General features: G+C 34.9%; 1 protein-coding gene across 8 annotated transcripts in view; it reads right to left on the reverse strand.

Moving 5' to 3' along the window:
- Nucleotides 1-23,529, reverse strand: part of LOC121326197 (zinc finger MIZ domain-containing protein 1-like) — a 147,533-nt gene that overhangs the window by 88,607 nt on the left and 35,397 nt on the right. For 7 of the 8 annotated variants that reach the window (XM_041269397.1, XM_041269399.1, XM_041269396.1 and 4 more), the window contains exon 2: nucleotides 20,110-20,211. The gene's annotated coding sequence lies outside the window, so the exon portion shown is untranslated. Of the gene's footprint in view, nucleotides 1-5,705; nucleotides 5,778-20,109; nucleotides 20,212-23,529 lie in introns of those variants that run through there. The other variant, XM_041269398.1, reaches the window with a different exon arrangement.

The following is a 23,529-nucleotide window of genomic DNA, read 5'->3' on the forward strand; positions in this document are numbered from 1 at the left end:
TGAAACCTCTGTGTGCATACTTTTTGTTTATTTCTTGTTTTAAAAATGGAATTTCACAGTAGTAGTTTAATGTCCACAGTCATTTTGCATTGTTCTGCCGTGCAACAAAATCACATGTTGTAATCGAGAGAGAGAGAGAGAGAGAGAGAGAGAGAGAGAGAGAGAGAGAGACACACACTGCATGACAGCTATGTGGAATACTAGCATGGTCTTCAAATTTGGGCCAGATACTTCTCTAGCAGAGAGTAGGCCAATTCTTATATAACTGAAAACTCTGTTACTGTTGGGACCATTCAGAGTTAAATGATTTGCTGCACTACCTATCTATCTATCTATCTATCTATCTATCTATCTATCTATCTATCTATCTATCTATCTATCTATCTATCTATCTATCTATATATATATATATATATATATATATTATCTATATATATATATATATATATATATATATAAGGCTTAAGGCAGTGTCTATTATTAATCAGTTTTCTGTAAACTAGGGGTTATCTGAGTGTTCTGGCACAAATTATTTTTGGCATGTGCATATAATCACTATTATGTTATATTTAATGCCTAGTGGAGATATACAGTATGCTTAATAAATCTGAAACTTCGCACCAGTTTTTTTTTTTTTTTTTTTTTTTTTTAAACCACTTACATAGCCAGGCTGTTACTGTCTGTAACATTTAAATATAGTCATTTTATTGTATTTATCTTTATATCCCTTTTTTAAAAAGCAGACTTTACAATCGCATATACAGCATAGAACTTAAAACAAACAATTTGCAAATGCAAAGAAGAAACCTACCATACTAAAGTATGGGTGAAACTTAACTAAATTAACTGAATTAAACTGAATATATAGACATACATACACACACATATGTTAAAGGCAAAACTCGGTGGTCTAGTTTTGCCTGGTTCAATCTAGTTTCGCCAAGGGCTTCTGGGCGAATCACGAAGTTAACTTTTTTTTCCAGCACTCGCCCACATCCAATCGGGCAAATCTAGACTGGCCCAGAACTTGGAAAATACAACTGGGCGAAACCCTTATTTTGAACAATTTTCACTGAATTTCGGGGTTAGCACGGGCGAGTCTAGTTTCGTCCAATAACACTGTGTAACAAAAATAATAATAATTTTTGTTCCTGGGCAGTAAGTGTTATTTCCTAATTGCTTATGCCTAAAAAGTATAGAAAATGGCTATTATTCCCCACAAACTTTGCTTTTGTGACCAGGACAGTGATATTTAAAAATATCACTATTTCCAATGGGCAAATGGGCAAATGTGTGTCTTTTCGTTCACATAAAGTCAGAAAAAAACAACATATGAATCCAAATTAACATGTATTTATACTAAAGTAATACAACGATGACTACAAAAGATTTAGAAGTGAGTAGTTTTTTGATATTTACAATTATACTGTAAATACAAATACTGTAAATACAGTATAATTGAAAATCTCGAAAAACTACTCGCTTCTAAATCTTTAAAAAACTGTAGAAAAAAAACTGTAGTAACTGTAAAAGTATAGCAAGGCAGTATTGGCGGAAAGCAGAAATTCACAAATCAGAGCTAACAGATTGCCTACCTGTAGGAGGGATGTAGAGCGAGAGTTCTGACAATAGGGCAGTGTTAAGGTCATGTGATCGCTCTACTGGCAGATTTAAACAGTGTGTTCAGTATTAATAAAATTACAATATGTCAACTCCGCTACCAAAGAAAAGGTCTACAGCTGTGGACAAACGTTTTACATCACCCTATAGAATGAACTAATTTTGCTTCATAAAGTCATTGTTACACATTGAATAACACCACTTAGTAGTTTTCCATAGTACTTAAAGACAAAAATTTGAAAACACTACTGTACTACTATTATGGCTTCTGCAAGACTTTTGAGATATAACTGTGTAGTTTCTGTGATTACATGATATTAAATAAAATATCTAAATTATGTTCATATAGGGTTTTTTGGGGGTTTTGTCTCAAAAAACTACATTTTCAGAATAAATTAATAATTATTATTAGGTTAAAACTGTGTTGTTTCTTTCTGTGACCAGTACTTTTATATATGAGTCCTAAGCACAATTACACAGCATCCTACACTTTGACCTTGACTTAATTTTAGTGGCCTTGGTGCCTTCTACAAATGTACTGAACGGAAGGCCATTTTGGCCTTGCCCTTTTTGTTGCCAATTTGTGTGTGTGTGTGTGTATCTTTCTATCTATCTGTCTAGTCGTATCTCTGCATAATAGATCCAAGGGTCACTGAAAAATGCCCTTTTTGTGGAGAGAGAGAGAGAGAGAGAGAGAGAGAGAGAGAGAGAGAGAGAGAGAGAGAGAGAGAGAGAGAGAGAGAGAGAGAGAGATTGTCCCCACTGATTGCACTAATGCAGTCGTTGTTTAATATGAATGCATTGTTAGTCTTTTGTTATTGGTTAAAATAAAGCCTCTTCCCCCCCCCCGATAATAAATAGCACAGGTAAGCTATTGTAAACTACTGAGACTATATTTAAACTGTTTTGTATTTGTAGATGTTAAAATAAACATACTGTTTGCCTGTTGTATTTAATGATAAAAATTAAAAGGTAAGAATAACTTAGTATTATATTGTGTGCTTGACAGCAATTTATACATTTGTTTTACAATAGTCACACAAAAATAACATTTTGCATTTGTACTAGTAAAAACACTTCTGTAGAAAAAAATATACAATGTGACATTAACTTTTATAGCCACTTGCTGTCAAACATTGCGTATTATAACTTCTACCTAGACTGTACAATAAAAACGACATAACTTAAATTGTTCACTTAACCAAAAAAAAAAAAAATAATAAATGTTGTCATAAAAATATTAAATTTCCGGTTACAAAATTCAGTCAAACTTCAATTTGTTACTTAACAAAATACGGCACAATAATAATTGTCTGCTTCAAAATGCAGCTGAATACACTCAACGCAACCAATGCAGGCTAAGCAAGATCAACAAAAATTACAAAAGGTCATTTTAATTATGTTGTATAGTACTACTACTACTACTACTACTACTACTACTACTAATAATAATAATAATAATAATAATAATAATAATTTATAATATTATTTAGGATGCAGACTACTTTTTGTTTTTAAAGAGCATCACAACAATATTCTGCTCATAGTTGTTTCATTATTGGAATTAATGTAGCATCAAGTCTGTTCTGCTGCACACAACTCGGCTATTCTATTGTTGTCTTCAGATATTTAAAAAAAAAAAAAAAAAATCCAAACACTGCTTTTTTGAGACATATTTACTACAGGTTAATCGCACGTTACACAGCACTGCAAGGAAAATGACTGTCTCAGTTTCCTTACATCATTAGTAAGCACGCCTGACCAAAAATTTAAATTCTGAACTGGAAGAAATTCAAACATGAATATCAGTGTACATCATCGGCTAAAATAACAAAAACTGCTTATCGCCGATTGTGATTTTTATCCTTATAAAAATCTGTGCCATGACAAAAGGCTACAGATTATCGGTGTACCTACCTATATATATATATATATATATATATATATATATATATATATATATATATATATATATATATACACACACACACACACACACACACACACAGCTCTGGAAAAAATTAAGAGACCACTGCAAAATTATCAGTTTCTCTGGTTTTACTATTTATAGGTATGTGTTTGGGTAAAATGAACATTTTTGTTTTATTCTGTAAACTACTGACAACATTTCTCCCAAATTCCAAATAAAAATATTGTCATTTAACATTTATTTGCAGAAAATGACAACTGGTCAAAATAACAAAAAAGATGCAGTGTTGTCAGACCTCTAATAATGCAAAGAAAATAAGTTCATATTCATTTTTAAACAACACAATACTAATGTTTTAACTTAGGAAGAGTTCAGAAATCAATATTTGGTGGAATAACCCTGATTTTCAATCACAGCTTTCATGCATCTTGGCATGCTCTCCACCAGTCTTTCACATTGATGTTCGGTGACTTTATGCTGGCACAAAAATTCAAGCAGCTCGGCTTTGTTTGATGGCTTGTGACCATCCATCTTCCTCTTGATCACATTCCAGAGGTTTTCAATGAGGTTCAGGTCTGGAGATTGGGCTGACCATGACAGGGTCTTGATCTGGTGGTCCTCCATCCACACCTTGATTGACCTGGCTGTGTGGCATGGAGCATTGTCCTGCTGGAAAAACCAATCCTCAGAGTTGGGGAACATTGTCAGAGCAGAAGGAAGCAAGTTTTCTTCCAGGACAACCTTGTACTTGGCTTGATTCATGCGTCCTTCACAAAGACAAAGCTGCCCGATTCCAGCCTTGCTGAAGCACCCCCAGATCATCACCGATCCTCCACCACATTTCACAGTGGGTGCGAGACACTGTGGCTTGTACATTTTACCCAAACACATACCTATAAATAGTAAAACCAGAGAAACTGATAATTTTGCAGTGGTCTCTTAATTTTTTCCAGAGCTGTATATATATATTATAGACAAAGGTCTTGACAAGGGTATGTCTTTTGAGCAAAAACATTATATTTGTCTTGGCACTAATTATTACACTACACGAATTATTTATAGGTAGACAGATAGATAGGTAGATAGGTAGAGAGATAGAGATATAATTGTGGTAATAATTAGTGCCAGGACAAATATCCGAACAAATATTTTTTGACATGTATTCGGATACAAAAATGAGATCACCAGAATTTGTGCATCAGTTTCAAAAACGGCAAATGAAGCTCTGTGTGGTATGATTATATATATATATATATATATATATATATATATATATATATATATATATATATATATATATATATATATATATATATAAACACAGCAGCTCTATTTAAAAGTTTTACACAGCAAAAAGTAAACAAACCACATTATGCGTGCGCACCCTTAGTGATCTCTATGGAAAGCCATCTGGGACAAAAATGAGTTGTGCTGCTTTAAAGCGAGCCAGAATCTCATGGGACTATGTACTATTTATTTCTGGAACAAGCAAAACAATGTGTAACTTGAACTGTTGTTTGGCATCCTTAGTTTTGTAGCTAATTCACTGGGGTACAGTAAGTCCTACACAACTTATTCTTCACTCCTGAGATATTTTTCTATTTTAACATGTTACATATTGTAAGGTCTTACTGTAAAATAAAGCCACACACAGACAGGGAACATGGTCCCTTGTCCCTTCTGCTATGCTGTCTCTGCCTGAGTTCTGAGCAAAACAATGGCTTTTATTACTTTTTGAAAAACAAATGAACATCTGAAGGAAGAATTAAATTATAAGCGAATATGAAAATCCCATGTTTGTCCCAGCACTAGTAAAAAAACGAACAGTGTGCATGTGTTTACAATTGACTATATTGGTGGCCTTGCCGATAAGCTAACGATTATCCATGCACCACTAATTAATATATATATATATATATATATATATATATATATATATATATATATATATATATATATATATATATATAACAAATCAAACAGTGTGTATGTGTTTACAATTCACTGATCTTATGCTTTAGTATTCTTGGAGGCCATTATCAGCAGAGTAAATATTTTGGTATTAATAATAAACTGAAATTTGACATAATTTCTTCTCAGTTTATGAGAATGCACACAATCTGGGCACCAGTGGAAAGGAAAAGCATAATCTTACCTGAGTGTATTCTGGAATTCTCTGTCAAGTATTTTCTCAACCCCCCCTGTGCATCCTCATTGAATGCCAATAGGCCTGAAAAAATGAAAAAAAAAAAAAAAAAAAAAAAAAAAAAAAAAAAAAAAAAATCCATCTGTACACCTGAATGAACTGATCCTCATCTACATGCAAAATGAAGTGACTTAGGCAACCTGAATAAAGCAAGATAATGAAAGCCATAGCAAACGTGTATCATCAGCAATAAGGCTAATCTTGAACCTAGTGATGCAGCCACTATTAGTAACTAGACTTTTCTCAGTTTCAGCCATTAAAAACGCTGACTCTAAATTTCCAAATGTGCAATGAAGGAAACCAAATCCTTCACAAGTTTGAAACCAAGCATGCCTGTGTACAAAAATAAAAACATTTCAACATAAATAAAATGAGCTACTGATACAGAGAGAGAATCACTACTAATTTGCTACAGCTGGCGGACCTGAGGTTTTGTAATTTGAACTATAGGGGCCCTGGGATGAACATCCTATTACTTGGTTTTCACATCAAGGCAAGTTCAGGCTTACTTGTTTTAGGTGATTTTAATGTAATCACTTAAAATATCTTCAGCAATGATTAATGGAAAAACAAGAATCAGGGCAACATAATTATATTTAGTAATTATGTCACTGTGTTTAAGTGAAGGTGAAATTCTTGTTATTTATAGTATTTTCACCAAAATATCACTGCCCAATAAAATAAAATAAAGTAACTCAGAAATATTTTAACACATTCTCAATAACTAATAAATGCAGATAACTATATGTAAACACATACCAATTGCATGTTCTTCCAAGTATAAATCACATTCTGATTGTTCTTGTACTACCCTCATATGAAAACATCATTCTTCAATATGATGCAATAACAACATCCCACGCAGTCAATTTGCTGCACAGTGCTTTCCCGGTCTTTCTCCGTTTTAACCTAAACAGATTTAATGTCACGTTTTGAAAGGAACGCTAAGAACTATACTATCAAAGTGGAAATCTGCCTAAAGTGACCAGCCTTTACTTAAATTTTACTATTGCCAAATATAGAAATAATTTAAGGTTTCACAGCACATGGAATCTAATCTTTTACAACATATAGTCATGGAGCCATTTGCACAAAAAGATGCACACATATAAATATGAGATCTCTTCATTTTGGTTTGATTCATTTATATTAACAGTATTATTATTTTATTTAATTATTTCATTTTTAAAACCCTTTCAGACATACAATACTAAAAACAAAACAGTAAAGACACCGCTTAAATGTCAAACTGATTTGTGTTAGGAATATCAATGAATTAATATTTTAAAGAACAGATTGTATCACATATTATGTGATGTGTTCTTAGTCCTGCCTTGAGTGAAGGATGGCCCAAATCAATTTTTGGCAACAGTCATCTAGACAATGCGCTGCAGCTTTGCAATGCATTAGCAGCATGAACGCACAACAGTCATACCTAATGACAATGCATAACTTCAGGACAGCACTTTAATGTTAATCCTCCTAAGTGAAATATTTGTTCATTGATAGATTTCCATTTAACATTTGTGATACAAATATTTTATTCAACAATGCAAGTATGACCATGTAAACATGCATACAAAAACTGCTCAGCAATAGTACATTGATTAGTTAATTGATATTAGTAAACCAGTGCCATTGATACACATACCAACCTCACTGGTATTAAATATATAAGTTAACATAACCTTTCTGGAATGCTGCCTTTAAGACAGAAGTATACTTGGCTGATACAACAGAGCAACTGCAAAGATTCAGAGCAGAAAACTGACAACACCAATCTTTTATACATGCTTTTTCATTAATTACAAATAGAATCAATTTGCAGAGATTTCACTTCGATTTTTAATAAAGCCTAACTTACATATTCATAGCGCTTTGAACTGTGTTGCAGTGGTAATTGCAGATGAATATTTAAAATCTGCCTTTAAATAACTGTTACTGCAATCAGCAAATGTACTAATATGATATTCATGTACTGACTGCTAATGTACTACCATGTCTGGATTATATCTCAAGCTTTACTCTACAACAGTCGTCTAAGAAGGCTGGAAACCGTTTCCATTTAGATACAGGACTGCAAGGTGTTTGGCTTTCCTGTATTTGTGTTTAATTAGACTTTAATTTCAAACATTTTATTTTATTATTTTTTTTACATATATTTTGTCTTGTTAATTAGGGATGGTATTCTGTAGCAGAGACCAAATATATTTTCACAGACCTCATAACTGTGAAATGAACTGTAGACTGTAACAATGGTCTGCTCCATGTCTGTTTTACCTGATGTTAACTAAATTAACTATATTGGTCATACGAAAAATGTAATTTCATCACAGAACAGGATTAGACACGCTTAACCATAAACAAGGCAAGTCCCACCACTGATCTGGATATCCTGCTATATAACTCCCCATATCACAACATAAAAAAGGTATCTGGTTACATTATATTATGTATCTAAAATCAGTCTTAACCAAGAACAGGGCGCTTTTACATTTGCGCATTTTGAAGCCTTGCCAGCAATGAATAATCAATAGAATATTTGTCTACTGCAATACGAAATATGCTAGCTCTCAGTATCATTTTAGTCCTTTTCTATCCAGTACAGAAGGTTATGCTTACAACAGATCAATGCAAAAGCTTCACAATGGGCAACTGCAGCTGAAGATGGCACCAGTGACAAAAACAGACAGCAGCCTTACAAAAGAAGTAGATCATGTTGTGTGTTGTAGAAGCCTTTTCAGGTTTTAAAACCAAGGCGTATATGAATATGCTGCATGAGCAGAGGGTCTAATAATTGTTTAATTTCTGATGTATACAACTTGCATCTTCAGAATTAACTAGCATTCTCCGTAGAGTGCCTTACATGCAGCAAGCATCTACCAAAAAAGATACTCCATCAACCATTGAAATACACAATGTGCATATGTGAATAATTAAATCAGACTTGTGCACACTATGCAATGATTCAATGCATCTTATTCAAATGAAAAACATGCATTTATTACAATTAAACAAAAATGCAATGCTAAAATAAACACCAAATCAACCAACTGTATCAGAGCAGTATTCTGTGTCTATGTAGTGTACATCAGACGCATTAACTACTGTATCACTGGAAAGAATTTGTATGAAGTCCGATAAATTACAAGATGAAGCAGGGGAAAATTACAATATCTTCATATCGGTATTAGCCTGTTGCAATTAACCTCCAACAATGGTAAAGGGGCTCTCTCTGTAGCAGTAAGCCCTACAACGGATCATATGATCATTGAGATTCTGCATAGAAAAGAAAAGAAAAAGATCCACACTCCAGCACAAGCTCATCACCTGAATGAGCACTTAATGTATAATTAAAAACAAAGAATGGCAGAGTAGAATTTAAAATCTCTTAAATGACATAATATCCAAATATTACAACAGCAGGACTGGAGTATCCACCTGCCTGGAAACATTAGCATTTCAATTATTACAAAATTATACGGATTCCTCCTCTTCAAAATTAAACACTTAAAGCTGGATCCACGCTGGACAGAGCAAGGCGAGCGAAGTCACCACATCGGACGCGACTTGAAAACTACGGAGGAAAATTCGTGCCAAAATTATTAAATAAATAAATAAATAAATACATTACATTTATTTATTTATATACTTTGTTTTTTCATTTTGGTACAATCTTTTCACTGTAGTATTTCTCTGGGATGCAGGGCATATGGTTTGGCAACAAAAAGTATATACACAAAGAATGACATGTATGTAACATTCTCACCCTAGACAAATCTGATGTCAAAACAAGCCAAAAATCGCGTTTGTATTTAATTCTATAAAATCGGAAAACGATGTTGTGTTTTTTGGTTTTTTTTTTTTTTTTTTTTTTAATTTCTCTGCTTTACAAAATAAATAAAAATCCAAACACATTACATAGAAAAATGTATTTCATTCTTTATTTATTTTGTATTTTATTTATTTATTTCATGCAAATTGCATAAATCGGAAAGAAAATGTCACCTAGACATTCAGTGCGTTTACATGCGCATAAGAATTCCAATATTTTTCGGAAAACTAATTCCGATATCACAAGTCATGTAAACACAGTTTTCGGAAAATGTATTGAAATAGCATACTGTGCATGTGCACCCTTTGACCTTTTTCTCCTGTACGTGGTTTTAGAAAACAGAGAAATAATAATAATCTGTAGTCAGTCTGCATGCATCTGTTTGTTTAGTTAGGGATAAAGTAATACATTTGTTAAAGTCTGTATGTATTTGTTAATAGCCCGCAGTGAAGCAGCAAATGTTTTGCAGCTTTAAAATGACGTGAGAATTTAAAATAATGTCTGCGAAAGAAACTGTTAATATAGAACAGCTGTTGGAAAGGCTGATTGCACATTATGGGGAATATGAATAGAGGTATAAGATAGTAATCTTTGAATTTAAGACCTGACACCTCGATAAAACACGAGCTGATCGTCTTTCTTCTGGATGTCTTTGTGGTCATATAATAATGGATACTGCTGCACCTCATAAATTAACTTTGTCATCCATGATTAACGCGTTTTGAGGCGTGACGTGTCTTGAGGCGTCTGTTGGACATGTGTCAAGGGTGTGAACCTTGCTTCTGATTGGTCAGTTTCATTCCAGTCGCGCAACGGAAAAAAAATTGAAACAGGTTCTATTTTAGTGATGCAAAATTTTCTCAAAGCGACGTCGCTTGTGTGGATACTCCCATTTGACTGCAGTCAAATGTTAAGGATATTTTTGTAACACTTTTACAAGCTCTATTCCTTTATTGTACCTGGTCGAAAGCATGTATTATTTTTTTTAACACTTAAGATTTCACTCTTTGTAAAACATGCTTATTTTTTTTTAATAATAATAATAATAATAATAATAATAATAATAATAATAATAATAATAATAATAATAAAATAAGCTAAAGCCAATAACAAATTACAGTTAAAATGTTACAGTAGACAAGAACTAAAGCTGTGTCGATGTGCCACAATAATCTGTAACTAACACAAAGTCATAACATTTGAACAAAACAAAACTCAGAAGCAAAATATTTAAATATAACTATTGTACCCATATACAATGGATTTTGACCACATTCTTCAGTTTAGTTTTAAATTGACCTGGGTCTCGGTACACTGATGACAGATATAACTGAAATCTGTGTCAACTCTACTAAAAAGTGTCTTCAGTCTCTCAATAGTGAAAACAGGATTTGCAACATTTATAGTTTAATATTCTGTAAAAAAAAAAAAAAAAAAAAAGTTTTACACATACTAACATTTTAAAATGTTTGAAGTCTTTTTACTTTTAATTAGTTTATAATTAAACAGCAAAAACAACAAAAAGGTCAGAACAAGATTTTCGTTTATTTAATTCACTTGCTCTTTCCTACTGCATAAACTTTCCATAGTGATACTAAAATGCACAAGGCCTCTTTATTCCAGTCTGCAGATAGACACGGTGGCCGCCAAGCCTGCCAACCACCAGCACTTGGTCCTAGCCCAGAGCCTCTGCCAGTCTACCGCAGAATTACAGACGTGTGACAAACTGACTGAAACATTTACAATGGTGACACAGAAATGCAATCCAGGGGGGCTGCTAAATTCACTACTGACAGGCGTGGGTTTTCATCAATGGAAATCAGTCTAAAGCATCAAGCAATTATCCTAACTCTCCCCATGCAATACAAATCCTTGTTTATGGGCACATGTTTATCATTTTAAACAATCTCCCTCAGTAAATCCTCTGCAGGCATCCCTAGTACAGTTGATAGAAACAGATGAAAATGTGTTCCTGAGCTCACAAACATACACCCACACACACATATATACAAACTAATTTAATACTGAGAGACTGTATTCAGAGAATCACATCCTATATACCCCTTTCAGCTAGTAGCAAAACCAATTTTGGAGATTAAAATGGCTACAGCGTAGTTATGGCCTTTTTCCATTACGCTGAGCTGGGTAATATCAGGGATTTTTGAAGTGAAGTGTGCCGTTGTGGGTTCCAGAGGCTTGCAGTGGTTCTTTGAGACCCCACCAAACATGTGACAAACCCCCCCCCCCCCCCCCCCCCCCAAAAGCAGGCTTGCTTGTTATGTATTGCAATCTGACATTTTTTTGTTAAAAGATGTAATTTACTCATTCCGTTTGCAACTTGCTAAGTATTTGGATTTAAATTGCATAATTTATTTTATGAGCACATTGGTTGTTTCTGTTATTTACTATACATACATTAATCTATAATACAACTGCTTAAAATAATATGGTTACCCGTGCAAAGCAACTTACTAAAAATATAACTCGATTAAAAGGATGTTTAATTCAAATGATCACTACACATTTTTCAGAAAGAAAAAAAAAAAAAAAAAACACCCATTAAAGTTATCAAATCAGTTTGTTGTGCCCTCCCCCAGTGACAAAGACAAATGAAAACTGAAGAATCTAGGTGACTGTGTTTTAGCTGATTCAGCAAATAAGTCGTTAAGCAACACCATGCTCACCAGTGGTGTTAATTTGTGAATACACTAATCCACTGGATTTGAAATGGAGTATTTGCATTTTTGTTATTACACAGTAAGTAATTATTACTTGTTATCCACTTGAATGTACAGGCAGCCTCAATGGTCCAGTCGTTAAAGAAAAGGCTTTTATATCAGGAGGTCCTCGGTTCTAATCCCCGCTCAGCAACTGACTCGCTGTGTGTGACCCTGAGCAAGTAACTTAACCTCCTTGTGCTCCTTCCTATGGATCAGACGTAAAACGGAGGTCCTATTGAAGTGACTCTGCAGCAGTTAGTCGCTTTGAATAAAAGTGTCTGCTAAATGACCAATTAATAATAATAATAATAATGTAATTTAATGATCCACAGATGTGTTATGTACAGGGCTTGGTACATGTGATGAAGTCTGGGTTTAAATATGCAGCACGGAAACTATGTATACCCAAGCAGAATCCCTATATACACAGGAACAGTTCATCTTCAAAGTCAAAAGCATACAAAAAACAAAAAAAAAAAATGCAATTTAAACCTACTACCTTTTTATTTTTTCAAAACTAAGGAAAAAAAAGATAATGTGTGTTTTACTGACACAGTTGCATTAGCAACATCTTCTCTGAAATCTCCTATTCGTTGCCACCACAGCCTTTTTAGCACAGATCCCCAGAATGTGAGTGATGACATGAAGATGGCAGTGTGTCCATTTTTAAGTCTTGCGGTCTGCACTAAGGAGACAGAAATATCTTCATGACAGACAAGGATACATGATGCCACACGTGCAGCTGTCTAAATACTGCTGCTCTTGGTCTCTTTGTAAATGCAAGTACGTTCCCTTTTTTTCTTCCAGCTACAGGGTCAGCTTTCAGGCGCGACTGTTTAACAGGAGCATGTGGGATGGATGCAGTCGAGGTTTGCTGTTGTGTCAACAAGCTAGCCGATTGCAAACTCATATTGTTTCAATTAAGAGGGTCAGAGTGCTTGAAATAACTTGCGTTCCGGTATCTCAGGGATTTGGACAGCTCAAAGAATCAGTGCAAGTGGCATATTATATTAGTTTGTAGGATCAGTAAACAGTAGTTGATTTTCATCCTTGGCGTTGCATTCTTTGCTTTTTACTGCATCACCATTCATTCAGCTCTTGACATTTAACAGTGTCTGGCAAATATATAAATATATACAGAGGCTCACTTAGTGAGGTGGCATGTCCCTGACAAACAACATGGGTTTTATGGGGAATTACTGACTCGTTTATAACGTATATACCATTTAGTACGTTTAGTGTTTAATACGTACAGTTCTCCTGTTCCACAGGCAGGTCTTTTGTGTTTAATATGTACAGTACTGTTTATTATGCACAATATTTTATATTTTGCGCAAATAGAAGTACATCCGGGACAGTAATTGACAGTCACAAAGGCATTTGACAGAGGCAGAAAAAACAGTTGCTGTTTATTTTTAATCTTCTATGTTTTTGTTGGTACCGCCGTTGCAGAGTTTAAAACGTATAACGTATATAATTAGATTATAATTATATAATTAGACTAAATATAGATTTGTAAAATGGTACTGCCTATTACATTGTACAGCCCACAGGGTCGTGTTTTGTACAAATAATAAACTCCCATTCTTTGGCAGTTAAGCTTTCTTGTATCGTTTATATTTAAGGTACTTATGTTAACAGTTACTTACATACAGTATTTCGAATCGTGTTTTCTGCGTACTTCGTTTACAAAGTACCGATTTCCTTTGTCCCTTGGAGTGTGTTATAAGTGGAGTGCACCTTTATATAGAAAGGACAATTTTCTTGCTGTAGTTTCTAGCTAAACCCCTCCTATCATTTTGTTTCTAAAGGAGTTTACATACTACCACAGTCCTGATAAGTTTATCATTTCAGATCACTACTACTGCCCCGACTACATACCTCAACCTATGGCTCTAATGTCAAAGAGGAAACAACATATAAGTCGCGCCCCCCCCAAAAAGAATAGAAGTCCTCAATTAGTCAATTAAATATAGAAACATCCTTCATAAAATATACACAAGTAACATGACTTCAAACAGCCAAGCTTTAACTGGTTAGGGAATGTGTGTTAATTAAAATACAGAGGTTTTTTGTTTTTGTTTTGTTTTTGTTTTTTTTTTTAAACATTTTGTTCATTAGGTAAAATACCTTCATGAGATTTGACTAGTTTAATAGCTGTGGGTCTGTGTTTATTTAATAAGATTTTTAAAAAAAAATGGTTTCAACATTTTTGCAAGATGTTATTTTAAATGTGCAGTGATTCAGCTGTTTCACCCCCTCTCAAGTTAAAAGGAGCATTTAGCAATTGGACAAAATGTCCCTGGTGAATGTTACTAGTTGAATTCTGTGAACAAATTGTTTTTACCCTGGCCCATTACCATGAATAATATCAGCAACTGAAGAAAAGGAAATTACATTAGCAGGTGTGATAGCTTTAACACCTGGAGTGTGGAGAAACAAAAACATTGAACACCTGGCATGCTTTATGAGTTTAATTAAGAAAAAAATAACTAATTCTAAAATATAGAGAAATGTATATAGAGGTTCGAATTAATGCAAATTGCACATGCCAAACCCTAGAGAGAGGCAAAGTGATTGAGGCCAATCTAAAATTAGATTTAATTTAATTAATAAATAACCAGTGTTATTTCACACAGCTTAATTTTCAGGAGAGAATTTTTACAATATTCATTCCATTATATGGCTTAATTAAATTGAGTTGGTCAAATTATACTGCAAACAAACAAGAAAAGGAGCTTCCCAATTACTCCACATGTGTCAGTCCTGCAGACGATAACATTTCTCTATGGTTGTCCTACCTATGGAAATACCGTATTCGCTCGAGTAAAAGTCGATGTTGCGTAAAAGTTGAGCCCCCCCATTGTGAAGGGGAGATTTGGGTATGATTTTTTCATTTGTTATTGAAACAGATGGTAGGTTTAGTGAAACAGAAAACAAAAATTAACTCCTGAAATCAGAACTGTTGTTGGAGTGCACTTCAGGCATTCATTTTCCTTTAGCTGTCCTGATGGCGTTTGAGAGGCAGATTTGCAAAAATAACAATTTTATAAGCACCTTTACCTAGAACCACCAGACTCATCATTTTGATGCGTATTACACTACAGTACACTTTTTTGTTTGTTGTTTTTTGTATGTATTTCAATGGAATGTGGGAGGTGTTGTAGTCTGGCTGCAATTCAATGAAACTGCGTTTGTGTTTTACATGACAGTTCTTAGATGTAAGCAAACCTGGGATTCATTTTTTTATATATAAACAATGTTACAGAATCGTTTTCGCCGAATCTTAAGATGTCTGATTTTGATTTGAGAGACATTAGAAGCATTTGCTCTGGCAACAAGGATTTGCCACAACAATGTCAAAGGAGGTGTGCTGTTTCCATGGAAGCACTCACTGCTTGGTCACACTGTAATAATCAGCCCTTAGCCTATAGCCAACTACATACGTTCCCAGAAATTAGAATTAATTACCGTGCCAAATATAAGAATATATAAAATATTTAAGTAGACTGATTGACAGCGAAACAAACAAATAACTTGCAATATTTGCTAACACAAGAAAAAATGTTTGCACTCCAATAAGGACATAAAAATCAAGCTTGCAAAAAAAAAAAAAACTTAAAACAAAACAATGCAGCACTTGCACAGGCAAGCGTGCGCAATTCAATGCAACAAAAACCATAACAAACAATTTATTCAGAATGAATAATATTAACAGGAGAGCGTGCATTTCAACTTCATCGCTCATTAATTAATTGACCATAAGGTTGCAATGTTCAGTTTTGTTTAAAGCAATCGTCCAGCACAAGAAAAACTAAAACAATAAAAGACGTCAGCTACAAGCTCAGGAGCAAAAAATATGGGAATTTAAAAAAATAATATAGCTGTCCAGCAAGAAAAAACGATTAAACTGTGTTTATCTCATCCATTTGAGAGAAGTTCAGCAATGAGGTCTGAGTTTTAGCGTCCAAATGAAATCTTCATTCTTCATTAGTTTGTAATCCACAAGGGAAGATAGGCACGGCAACACAGGTACACAGTGGCAGTGTAGTGAATCATAAAAGCATGTGAAACAGAACGAGTGAAACAGAGCGAGTCCGTCTGCTCTGAACTAAGTTAACCTGATCTTAACCAAACTTTCTTTCTTTAAGCGCTAATACAAACTATTGATAAAGAGAACAAAAAACAAAAGTGAGCAAGCCTAGCTCAAAGCTAGGCAGTCCCTCCAAGCAGACCTGCAGGTGAGTGGCTAAGTACTATATGTAAACATGCCTCCCACACTGAATGCATGCCTGCACAGGGCTCCCCTCGGTCCTAAACCCTCTTAGATACAGCCGGGATATGTAGCAACCGCATACCGGCCTTGACTTTTGCAGACATTAAAGGTCTGCTGACAATTTTTTTAAATCGTCTATTAGTCGACCCCCCCCAACTTAAGGATTGTGTTTTGGGTTTAAACTTCTCAACTTATACTCAAGCAAAATATGGTATTTTAGCAAGAGGTTAGCTTGGCATAATCTATGCTGCAGGGTATGTGAATGAAGTCATGTACATTTTATTTGCATTTCCATATAATCCTGCATTAGCTCCTTTATTCCCAGTGTCTGTACCTCGTAGCACCTTATCAGCATGCAGACGTGCTGTTCAGTTATATTTACTGCACTACGGGAGAATGATTCATAAGAGAATTTTGTGTTTAGTTGCTTTGCATATGATGTTGTCTTAAATCTGATGTGTATTCTGAATTTAGTCCCGTACACTACAAACCATATAGTCATATATATATATATACACATATGTATGACACACACACATAATCCTATAGGACCGGATAAGGACATATACTTTCCTGTTTAATCTGAATATGTACAGATGGGCTGTGCAGGTTAAACCATGTCACTGTGTTCAACCAACTTCAAAGCAAGCATGCTACCTTGATGGTGCACGTAATAAAGCACTACAATAATTCAACTGCTTTATCATATTGTTTCTTCAAATGTAAGAAAAAGCTACACAGCTGATAAAAAAATTATATATAGGCTATTCCCCAAAAAGCACAGTTGTTCTTGCAATGCAATTTTGACAGTGCAGTCCAGCGTAATGGTAAATCGCCAAGGATCCTAGTTTTCCGCAATAAAAAAAATGAAAAAATCTCTGCTAAAAAATAAAATCCATGTTATTCTGCAATTAAAATAAAAGGCTAAAATTGAGAAGCTATGTTTCAGCAAATGTGACGCAAGTGTGTCTCGTTCACCAAAAGCAGTTTCATTGAAGTATGTTTACTATATTTAAAGCAAAATTGCCTGCGTTTGATTATATGATAAGTGTATTGATTTGGTTATACACAACCAAAAAATCCCTGGTATTCACTGCACAACAACTATTGTTATCACTGTATGAATTAAGCTAAGTATAACAATTTGTGAAAAGCTTAAACCCAGATTAGAAACTCCCACTACTTGCCAACTGCAGATATGCAAGAAATAAAGCAGAATGGATATATATGCCAGTTACATTAGGACACATCAGCGAGTCTAGCTGGTATGGAAGGTTTGGTTGCCAGGGTTCCAGAGAGAGCCTATCCTGGTATATTTAGCTGAGTACACAAAGCCCTCCCTGTGTACCATACTGTTTGGAGACCAGCCTCTATGTTATCAGAGCAGCAGCACTTGCCACATCCAAGTCTGAACTTCGACCTCCTGTTAAATTCCTTATTTGTTAAGAATTAGTTACCAGATTCTTTATTGGCACTTACACATTTCAGAGTAACATTTTCCTCCGCTCTTAAGAAAATAATTGAACGATACCCGTTTAACAACATTTATTAAACAGTGTTTATCTTAAACGTTTTCATAATGGCAAACATGATACCGTACTTTGCCAGTCAAACCTTATCAAATATTTCTTGTGCTTCTGTGATACTGATATTGTAAAAGCTAAAAAGAAGATTCATCATATCTTGAATTTACCTAAATAAAATGGCAAAATTTCATCTATGAAGAACACCGTAAATTAAACATATATATATATATATATATATATATATATATATATATATATATATATATATATATATATATATATATATATATATATTACACACAGTACACCCAACCCTGAGAAGTTCTTTCAAGGCAGCGGGTTTTATGCATTTGAGAAAGGAGAGGAAAAATTAATTGGAGACTTAAGTTGATGAGAAGCAATTATCCTTCGCAGTACGAAAAAATAGAAAAAGCAGGTGCGTAGAGGATTTTTCGTCCACGCATCCCTAAATATACCTGGGAAACCCCGATAAAACAGAGTGGTTGTATATCACACACATACATATATATATATATATATATATAAATCACTTGAACAAACACAAATTGGTTTGCATCCATAGTGAAGCCTCCCCAGGGATGTTTCAGTTAATTTCCTTACGCTTTCTTCAGCCTAAGAAAATAAAGTCAAAACATCCTGTAAAAACATTCCTTGCACCAACAAGACAAGAATGTGGTGCAAGTTCCTGCTGTCAGAGCTGATCTTCATTGTGTTTACTTCCTTTTCCATCTCTGCACACACAACCGCATTAGTTCATGGATTTATATGCAATTGACACAAAATCATGATTCTGTCATCTTGAATTATGATAAAAAAAAATTATTATAGGAAGGCAATCCTTTTACATATCTCCAGCGAACAATCGTGACAAAGAATAAAGGCCATACAAAACTCCTTATCTATTCTGTAAATTATTTAGACCTACTGAAACAAACTATTTCAGAGTTCTTATATTAAGATGAACCCAGCCTACCAGGTGCAGCTGCAATGTATAAATTTTACAGGTGGAGAAACAGGACAAGCATCCCCTGTCAGATCTGCCAGAATTTTCAGTAATTGCAGCTGGTTCTTTCAAAATCGCTTCCAGCCTCTTTAGAGGAAACAAGGGATAAATAAACATAGTATACTATAACATTAAGATTCTGTATTACATTCAAATGCCCATTTCTCTTAATATTCTATTCAGTCATTAACATAAGCAATACCGGTACATTGCTTACATGTTTCTCTGTAAATTGGTAAAAAAAAAAAGAAAAAATCTGAAAGATAGCTTTTTACATTTTATGAGGTATTTTATGGGTGGTATTTGTCTACGGACATTAGTAATGTATGCACAAACCTACGGTATGGATGAAAAGAATTCTGAAATGCTGTTTTGTTGTCCAACAAAAAAGCGACTGCAGTTTTAGATTATACCTTCCAAAGCCTTACAGCATTATGTACAGAGAGAAATCCATCACTGAAACAATAGCCTGATAGGAGCTGCAATCTCACTGCTGTCATATTTCCACTGTCACAACTGTCTACATCTCTTGACGTTTACACACTAATACTTTATCCCAATCAGCTGTTTCTCGTAGCTTCAGCATTTCTCAAGATCCACAGAATTGTACCACTATGGATGCTTTAGCCTACTGTACTTTCATGTGTCAGAATTAAATATGAAATTGCAGTGCTACCTTTATACCAATGAAAAAAAAAGATTTAAAATTTCAAGACTTATAAAATCAACTTCGACATTTACAATTTACTATGGGTCCCTTGCTTAAGAGTCATATAAACTTAACCAACCACCTTAATATCTTAGCAGTGGCATTGCCTAATATCTGACACATGTGTTTTTATGACTGGTAATCAATAAATAATACATATTTACATGGCACTAGTGTGACGAGACAGCACCCCGAATCAAACCTTATGCTTCAGACCCTCCACACCTCACATTTAAAAAATAATAAAATAAAGTAATTAATACCTGTCTGCCTTAGAAGATTGGATTCTTCTGCGCCGTCCCCTCCTCCTGTCACATATTCCGTTGAAGACGCCCCACTTTTTAACCTTTTCCAATAAATATATACTGAAAGGTAAAAGGAAAAATATTAGTTGCTTAGAAATATACAGCAGTATGCATTTGTATATATGTTTTATTATTATTATTATTATTATTATTATTATTTTTATTATTATTATTGGCATATTTCACAATTGTCTAACCATAAACTATTTATATAATGCCCCTCTATATTTTAGCCTTCTTGTTGCTTCTAATTAAAAAAATCATTACGCAGTTACAACATTTAAGTAATATAAGACTTTCTTATAAGGCCTGGATAAGCTCCTTCACAGTCCACTGACGGTTAAGGACACAGTAAAAGGAATTATATTTTACATGATTGTGGTTGCATCATAAACATTTGCAGTGGTACAGGTTCACTGCCAGATCTAATTTGCGGAGATCACAATTTACAGCAGATTGACAGATAAACCCATTAATAGATGCATTCTCTCTCATCCTAGTCACTGCCCTCTCTTAACTCCTCTGGCACAAATGTAAACTAGCAATCCATCTGAATTTGACAAAGTGAGATTCTTTCCAAGCAAGCGTTTTAAAATAACACGGACTAACAAACTTCTTTGTGCATTACCTAGTTTCTTGGAAGTAACTGAGCCAGAGAAAAAAACATCAAAGAGAAAGAAAATGTGTTTTTACCATTCTCTGCCACTTATATCACTACAGTAGGTACCAACCACAAGAGGGTCTATTTTAATGAGCCAAACAGTCTCAGATCTTAACGTCACCCAATAGTTAACCTGCTCTGTCACAGACTTCTTTTCACAATATTTTTAAGTCAATATGGGGGTTAATAAGTTACCTCTGGTGTTAAGCATCTGCATGATTCATAGAGATAAAAGGTGCATTTTTAGAACAGTGCCAGTATGTCTGTTGAACCACTTTCACACACAAATGCCAGTACTGAGCCATCTGAAACATCTCCAAAATTCTTAAAAAGACCCATCACAAAATTTCACCATCTATGCCGATATAATACCGCCATAACCATTTCACCCACCACCTGTGTGAAAAGATATGTGAACATTGAAACAGATATGTGCTGTCTCGCGATGTGGTTCACAGCTGTCACAAAATATGTCGGCTCTGTACCGGTACAGGCAATTCACATAGCCCAACATGCCACTTCAATGCCAGCTTTAAGCATTAATAACTCACCTTTGTGAAAGGAGCTCTAATCATGATGTTTAGCGACCATATAACACAGACTTCAAATATAAATATTCAACAGTGTTACTACTCCCCTAATAATAGACCAGGGTATTTGGGGTTTGAAGTTTAATGACATGCAGAGGGCATCAATGAAACTGCTGAGAGGTTGGCACAAAGGCAAAATTAGAACCAGGCAGCTGAAGCACACCCACAGTTCAAACTTGTCTTTTTTCATTGGGTATGTGCAGAGGGAGTAACACAGTTTGCAATACTTTAAGACCCCCCATCCCGGGTGGATCCTCAAACAATCTCAAATATAACAACAGGGTGAAGAAGTGGTTAAAACTTAATACCGCAATAATTAATGCTTCTGGCTTGCCAGTTATAATTCTCAAGAGACTCTAAAGCACTGCCTCTGCAACATCCAACCAGCAATTACAATCTATGCGAGAAGTAAATATTTATGAAGAAATAAATGTTCTGGAAAATTTGTTTCTGTTGAACCTGTTAACTTTTTAAATCTACAGATAAAAACAGCAGTACAGAAACAAGTTTCCAAACAGCTACACATACCAAAGTCATACAGATTCTACCACATAGGCAAGATGATTCTATACCAATAACAATATGCCCAGCAGGTTTCTAGTGACAACAGTAAGTATGAATCAGACAAATGTACTGGTACAGCTAGTTTACTTGAGTGACCAATCAGCATCCTCAAACACAATGACAAGATGACTGATCACGATTTACATTTGAAGTTCTATATGCAGCACGGGAAGACATTAACAGTTGACAATATGTGCATAAACACGACAACAGAATAAATATGTGCCTTAGTCTCACGCTGCTGTCAATCATGAGAGGTAATTAAATTCCTCAGTTAATGTGTACCCATTTAAAAATCAGGCAGTACGTAAATCAACTTTTTCAAGTATCAAATTACAGAAGGATAAATAAAATAGTACTTAACAAGACGAAAGGGCATTCTTATGCGATATATGTACTAACATATACTAGGAACTGGCAAAAGTCATCATATATTGTCATTGTGTAATTTCAATTCTACAAGGGTCACAGGTAGCAGTGATTACATGTGCTGCACTGCGTAGAAAAGGCTTCCTAAGCCACAGAGATTTTCTCTTTGATTCCTAAAGCTTCAGAGTTCATGCCTTGGTTGATAGGACAGAGCTAATGCTTGCTATAATGCTCTCCAAACCACAAAGTACAATGTTGTGTTCTTTGGGAGATCCTGATCCCTTGCGGTCTCTATTTGTTTATTTATTTATTTTTTCATTGTAAGAATGCAAGCAGACCCCCCCCCCCCCGAGCTGAAGCCATAGCTTCAGTACAGAAGAGTGAGTGAGTGTGTGTGCGAGGGGGAGAATGTGTGTGTGGGGTGGTTCTCCTTAAAACAAGACTCTCTCGAGACACCTCTGTACTATTCATCAAGTGTTTTTCCAGGGTTGTGAAAAATCAATGAACTCCAAACTGCAGCAGTTCATAATGACAGGGAAAACTGCAGCAAAATTGATTTGTTTCAGTATAATAATACAATTTAGCAGCAACTTGTAAAAGGAGCTTGTGATCCCAGACAAAGACAGACTCAAATAATAAAGCTGCTCGGGTCCCCGAGTGGCACATCCAGTTAATGCACTTTCACAAGATTGCGTCCTGGCCGTGCAAATAGGCCCAACTGCTGGGGACTCTGAAAGGGACATCACATTGGCTCCGACCCGCCCAGTATGGGGAAACTGGCAGGTATCCTTTTCCACATCGTGCAACAGCGAACCCTACTGGCCAGACACTGAGCACATTCAGAATGGACAAAAAGCAGCATTGATCTTTGTTCTACGGGATAGGCAGACTGCCCACCTCTGCTCTAGACTGCTCGGCGTAAAAGTGATTCTGGATTTGAGCTTGCGAGATCGGAGGATGCTCACACGCTCTCAGAACGTCTGTGCTGTGTGGGGACCCGCTGTGCTGAAGCGAAAACACACAACAACTGGACATTCCAAATTGGGGGGAAAACTAAAAATAATAATTGGTCACTCCAAATAAAAAATAAAAAAGGAAATTAATTTCCTGTAGTCTTCCACAACCAAAAGAAAAATAGTTCAGCAATGTCGTTCTATATTGTCACTTAATATAAGGAGGAAAACTTCACAAATG

Source organism: Polyodon spathula, chromosome 13 (genome assembly GCF_017654505.1).
Source record: "Polyodon spathula isolate WHYD16114869_AA chromosome 13, ASM1765450v1, whole genome shotgun sequence".
Lineage (NCBI taxonomy): Eukaryota > Metazoa > Chordata > Actinopteri > Acipenseriformes > Polyodontidae > Polyodon > Polyodon spathula.